This window comes from Adiantum capillus-veneris, chromosome 25 (assembly GCF_014529385.1).
Source record: "Adiantum capillus-veneris isolate H3 chromosome 25, ASM1452938v2, whole genome shotgun sequence".
NCBI lineage: Eukaryota > Viridiplantae > Streptophyta > Polypodiopsida > Polypodiales > Pteridaceae > Adiantum > Adiantum capillus-veneris.
The window spans coordinates 97,555,900-97,562,888 of NC_140955.1; positions in this window are offsets into that span (position 1 = coordinate 97,555,900).

Consider the following 6,989-nt stretch of genomic DNA (forward strand, 5'->3'; position numbering starts at 1 on the left):
TAATAATGGGAGTCAATGACTCCAATCCCTGGTATCTCGATTGCTTGACAGCTGCTGCCACCATGATGACCTGCACTTCTTTCTCAACACATGTAACTACTTGTTGTGCAAGTAAATCGGCATCTTCATTCTGTTTCCTAGGAATATGATATAGTTGCACTTCTTCAAATTGATTAAACAATCTACGAATGGCATGAACTTTTGTCTGTAAGCTTTCATTCTTGCATGCCCAAATACCTAAAATCTGTTTAACAATGAGAAGTGCATCTCCCTTTACCATGAGGCGTTGTATCCCTTGGCCAATGCACATCTTCAAACCATGAATTAGTGTGTCGTATTCTGCTTCATTGTTGCTAGCTGAACTTGGTAGATTGAACTTCTCTTTCATGACCACCTCTCCACTTGGGTTGAGCAACACTAGCCCTCCCCCTGCTTTTCCTGTGGCTCGACGAAAAGCTCCATCAAAGAACAAGGTAAAAGCATTAGGAATACTTTTTGGTGGTGGTAATAGTAGGGTCTTTACTTCAGGCACCTTAATCTCCTTTTCATGCACCCTATAAGTGAGAATCCCTGCCAATTGTGCATGCACACTATCTTCTACCTTGAAAGAGTATTGAAACTCTTGCAACTCCATAATCCACTTTGAGATCCTAGTACTAAGATTCATTTGAGATGACACCCAAGGGAACAAATTCTCTGCAGTGAGAATTACAAAAGGTTTTGGTAGAAGGTAGGATCTAAACTTTCTCACCGCAAACATGAGAGAAAGCATCATGAGTTCTGCTTCTGTGTAGTCTCTCTCCAAAGCATTCATGACTCTACTAGCAAAGTAGATGGGTCGCATCCTTGTACTGTGGGGATCTTGTTGTAGCAACACAGCACCAATTGTTTCCCTTCCAACACTAGAGCTAACAAAGAATGTGTACTCCCAACAAGGAGGCATGAGTGTTGGTAGCTCTGACAAAATGACTTTAATGTTACAAAAATACTCTTCAAGCTCATCAGACCATGCAAATTCTACTTGTTGTGTCAACTTTTGCAAAGGATGAAGCAACTCCGAAGCTAAGTGAATAAAGCGTGACATATACTTCACTTTTTGAATGAATGATATGACCTCTTTGAGATTCTTGGGTGAGGGGAGCTCAATAAGAGCCTTTGCCTTTGAAGGATCCACCTCAATGCCTTTACAGGAAACCTTGTGACCAAGCAAGATCACTTCATCCTCAGCTATGTGACACTTGTCGGGGTTGAGTTGACCTCCCATGTCATAGAGCTTCTTTAAACCTTCTTCTACCCTTTGTAGATGCAATGATTTTGAGCTATAAATGCAAAAATCATCAATAAAAACCCTAATGGACTTTCCAAAGAATGCTTGAAACACCATGTTCATGAAGCGTTGGAAAGTTGCAGGAGCATTTGTCAGGCCAAATGGCATGACTCTAAAAGCATAACAACCCCAAGGAGTGATAAAGGTTGTTTTCAATTGATCCTCCAATGCGATACCTATTTGAAAGTAACCTGAGTAGCCATCACACACAGTGTACTTCTCATGACCAGCTACTTCATTTAGTATCTCATCCTGAAATGGGAGGGGAAAGTGATCTCTTTTTGTTGCCTCATTAAGTGGACGATAATCCACACACACCCTCCACTTTCCGTTTTTCTTAGGAGTGACAACAACGGGAGAGACCCACTCTGAATTCTCCATTGGATAAATGAAACCTGCTGCTAGAAGCTTTCTTACCTCCTTGAGTAGAGCCTGCTCCTTAATGACTCCTAGCCTTCGTAGCTTTTGAGCCTTAGGTGTGGCCTCTGGCTTTAACTCAATCTTGTGTTGAACAACATCTACTCCACGCACATCGGTGTAGTCTTTAGCAAAAAGCCTCGGAAATTTCCTTAGCACACATTTGAACTCCTCTCTTTCATCCTTTGTAAGTGTTGTAGACAACATACCTTCTAACATTCCTTCATCTTCCACCTTTTGGTTCTCTTGGGAACCTACCTCTTCCAAACCTCGAGAAGAGGTCTCCTGGTTGTTTGGCTTAAACCTTACCCCCATGACTTCAATGGAGGACTCCTCTTCAGTAATGCTGCCGCTACTTTCTTCTTCTGAAGTGTTTTCAGTCCAATCTTCTTCTGTCTCACTTCGAGATGATTCTTCATGGAGCTCCTCTCGGCGTTGCTCCTTCATGTCAAAGACAACCTTCTTGTGATTGTCATTCCTGCAAATTAGCTTTCCACTCTCCCAATCCTGCAAAGCTCGCATTTTCATTAGCCATGGTCTTCCTAGGATAAATGGGTAACCATTTCCCTTGGTAGACATGACATAGAAATCCACTGCCTTCTTAATGCCAAAGGCCTCCACAAAAACATTTTTACAAATGCCTATGCACCTAGCCTTGCTATTGTTTGCCATTTTCACTTTGATTTCAGGTGTCTCATGGATGTGTATGCCTAGTCTTTGCATGAGCCCTTCTGTCATGATGCAAATTTGTGCACCCCCATCCACTAGACCTTTCCTAACCAATCTTCCTTTTATGTAACAATCTAGCACAGGTGTAATATCCTCGTTCATTTCAGCATGTGCAATTTTTACAACAGGAAAACTCTCTTTTACCTTTCTCCTAGTACTAACTGCCTTTGTTAAATCCCTCCTAACTTGTGGGCATAATGCAAGAAACTGAGGCCATGAGATATCAGGACCCTTACCTCGCATGTCTTCCAACAGGTTGTATGGATCCATACCATGTCCAAGAGGGAAGTCTTGGAAGATTGATACGACGTTGAGTCCTCTTAGCTTCCTTGGTCTCCTTTGCCTTCTTGCCTTGTCCATGGTCACTCTGTGATGTGACTCCTTCTTTCTCTTTACCTTTCCCTCGGCCACGCTTAATGCCATTGGCTTCCATGTCAACCTCATTTGAATTTGTCACCTCTACCACATGCACATTTGGATCTGGCAAAGGTGGAACTCCTTCTACCCCTTGTGGAGGTGGTCTTGGTCCATTTGGCCTTTGTAGAAGCCTTGGTTGTTGACCAGCTCCTTCTCCTGCATTCATCAATGGGTAATTCAAGTTAGGTCTCCCTGGCTCTCCACGGGGCCAAGGACAATTATACATTCCATGTCCAGACTCTCCGTAATTCCAACATTGCAAGACTCTCCTAGTTCGTGGCTCTCTCTCTTCTGACTTCTTTGCTTGTCCCTTTGGACCTACAGCTTGTGCAAGGTGAATTGACAGGCTGCTTAAAGATTCATTTAACTTCTCAATCACTTCAGCCGTTACCTCAGGAAGCTCCCTAGATGTTGATGCTTGTGACTTACCTTTGGGTCTAAGAACTTCTATTGGAACCTCTCCCCTTAAGCACTTGAGTTTCCTATACTTCTCAGCAGCCCTAGTTTCCGCTGCATCAAAAGTAGCAGGTGCACCCGCCTCAACTTTTACCTTAAGGTCAGGAAAGAGTCCGGCTATGAACCTCTCCTTATTTAAAAATTCTGCACCATCACCAGGGTTAGCAACATTTCGTATCCATAGAGCCCAAAGACGTAGAAACTCTTGCTTGTACAAGTAGTAGTCATCTAAGTCTTTTTGCTTATGAGAAACAATGTCTTGCCATAGTTTTTGAGTGTTTTGGGGATCAAAGAAGTATCTCTTAAAACGATTCAAAACTTCTGTGTAATTCCCCTTAACTTCCTCAGGCAAAGAGTCAAACCAAGTACTAGCATCTTTCCTAAGGACCACCTCAAACATTTCTACACGTTCTTGATCGGTTACTATCCTCTTGATACGGCAAGACATCTTGAAATTTGCTAAAAATAATTCTGCATCCTCTCCAGGATCTCCAAAGAAAAGAGGATATCCAGACATTTGGCGTTGGCTCTCCATTATTATGAAAGATTACAACACGAGTTACAATAAGAGATACAATAGAGATTAGAACCACTCGCCTGCAAATGAAGAAGTAAGAAAATACCACTCTAGGTTTTCTTCTTCAGCTATCCAAGCTTCAATAAGGTCTCGATTTGTTTGATCAAAACAAAAAGGTAGACTATTGATGAGCTCTAAGAAGGGTTGAAATTCTTCAAAGCTAAGGCGATAAACAGAAATCTCTAGAACTTCATTTTTTGGATCCAAAAGAGCAATCACGTCCCAAGTGATAAATTGCACTTGCTCTACAATTCCCAACGCACAAGCGGTTTGTATAAAAACTAGATCTTCATGCTCGTCGAAGGTCGTGAGAAAGTAGCAATTGACTAGGAGCTCCTTTCCTTCAAGTTCCACACAGTCGAAGTGAGGCAACCTTCTCACAATTTCATAAAGACCATCCTCATCAAGTCCAATCAAGTTTGCAAGATTTAAAGACTCCACTTGTGCTACAAAATTCCTGGACAAAAACTCCTTAGGATTATGGTTAAATCATTCAAAAGCATAAAGAGATTTACAATGTCTCTATGAACAAAGTGTCATAGAAAGTAGAGAAGGATGAGAATTTATACAAATTTGCAATCTTCTCTATGCTCTCTTTATTAAGACAAGCTCTGAATAGCTCCCTATCTACTCTGTTGAAAGCGAAAGGAAGACTATTAATAAGACGCAAATGAGGAAAAAATTCACCAAATGTGAGTCTATGAAGCATGAACTCTGGCCGCAAGTTTCCTGAAGAGTCTTCCTCAATGATGAAATGCACTCGCCAAACGCCAAATTTCACTCTATTTACCAATCTTAGGGCACACACTAGTTGGATGAATGCGCGGTCTTCCTTAGTGCCCAACAACAAGAGGAAAATGGAATCCACGCATAGGACCTTCCGTCTTAACTTCACCACCCTCTTGTTATGAGGGAGACGCCTTACTACTTGCTCCTGCAACTCAATTGGTAATAGAGCTAGATCTCTAAGGATTGAACTTTCACTGCACACACATTCCCAGTTAGAACAAATGATCGTTTTTTTGTTTCTTGTAACAACTTGGACAAAGAAAAAACAAACATACACACTATTTTGCCGGGCCGCACTTCATTTTAAAATAAAATGAACACATGTACATCAAAAGAAGTGTGGTAGTTGATGAGAGGTAGAATGACAGGGTTTGGTGATGCAAGAATTTCTCCTACTCTTTGGGCACCAAACATGAACACCATACGTTGTTGAAAATGGATTTTCCTACTAATTGCAATGTTTATTCTAATGTGTGGAGTGAAATGGAAGGGGAAAACCTCTATTCCTGGGCCATTATCCATGGTCTATGCATGACCTAATGCTTAAAACAAAACAAAAATATAGACGTCCAAACTAAGGTCGTACCTAATGAGAGGCAAAATAAAAGGATTTACTGAAGCGTTTATCTCGGCCAACCTAAGAGGACCTAAAATTCTACGAATGACACGTTGAAATTGCAACTTAGTACTAACAATTATGTGTACCTTTTGCCTTGCAATGGGAATGAAGGGATCATACAAATTTTCGTGATTCATGCAAACTACTTGACTATGCTAAAGGTTGATTCTACACAAAAATACACAAACCGTCCTCCGTGGGGGCACCAATTTGAGGCGGTCCGGGGCGGACAACAAGAAGAGCAACCTCTAGACACCCTTCAAGGCTCCCGTGCTGCTCAATGGGGCTGGGGCACAACACAACACAAACCAAAACAACAAAACCCAGCCAAATCCCAACTACACAAGGGGCACCACCTAGTTTAAGAGCGAACTAGGACGCAAAAGAGGAGAATCGTTAGAGAAACCCACAAACAAGCAAGGAATTTACACTAACCCTAACACCAATGGAATACTCTCACACACTAAAACAAGAGAGAGAGAGAGAGAGAGAGAGAGAGAGAGAGAGAGAGAGAGATGGTGCTCGGGCTGCTTTGAAATGTATCGTTAATGATCAAGCAAACATAAATATATATATGTAAGAAAGAGAGAAAAAGGGGGAGAGGGTGCTTGTTGCATTAATACCTTCTTACAAATCTGTCATGACAAATCAAAGTGAGATTAGTATTTGTTCAACATAGCTTGCGTAAATTTCACCACAACGCATCACAAGAAAAACCACCCCAATCACTGTCTTAAGGCCAGGGGAGTCCTCTCCACCCTGTCGCCCTCTTACAGTATGTGGGATTTATGGCTAGATTGATGACAACACTAGAGACAAGCTATCAAGAACTTAACAAAAAACACCAAGACACTTACGCATCATTGTTGTCCATTACTTCACGTTGGAAGGGAGACAAAGTATCCAAGCTTAGTCCAAATCCACCCTCCTTGATTCAGCAAATGTTGGGCTTACACTAGTAGGAGAAATGATAGATTTCCTACTCTCAATTGAATGAACACTCTCTCTCTTACAAATGGCATAGAGTTCCCTTGCTAATCCCCTATTACAACACATGCACATGCATAAGACAATGAGCTTCCACTCAAGAGCTCCTTCTAGAGAGGTTGAGCTTGGCTTCTCAAGCTATAGCATAGTGCTCTTGCTTATGGCTCTCCCTTTTGGTGCTAGCTACACCCTCCTTTTATAGCAATTTTGAAGGCTAGGGTTACTCCTCTAACCATGGTTGGGTTAGATTTTCAGCAATTTATCTAATTTCTTTTGCTTGGAATTATCAAGAAGTTGGTGGGGAAAGAGAGAGGAGAGAAATGGAGGTGATAGGACTTTTCATAGTGGGTTAGTGTTAGTATTAATTTACAAATGGAATTGGATATTTACAATGGGAGTATCCATGTAGGATACAAATAAGGAAGAAAAACTCTTAAGAGGTAAGAAAAGGTGGATTTCTTACAAGGTTGATGCTCTAAGTGTCTTGAGTAGGGCCAATTTTGACGCTTGTTGACGGTCCACTAGCTTTGACGGTACATTTTTTCTCCACTCTTGACCTTCCTTGAGAGACAAGGTAATTGAAGCTGAGTAATCAACCACCATGATGCTGTCTTTTAAGAGAAGAGGCTGAATTTTGTGGTTTTTTTGATAGATATGGGTAATTTGGAGGA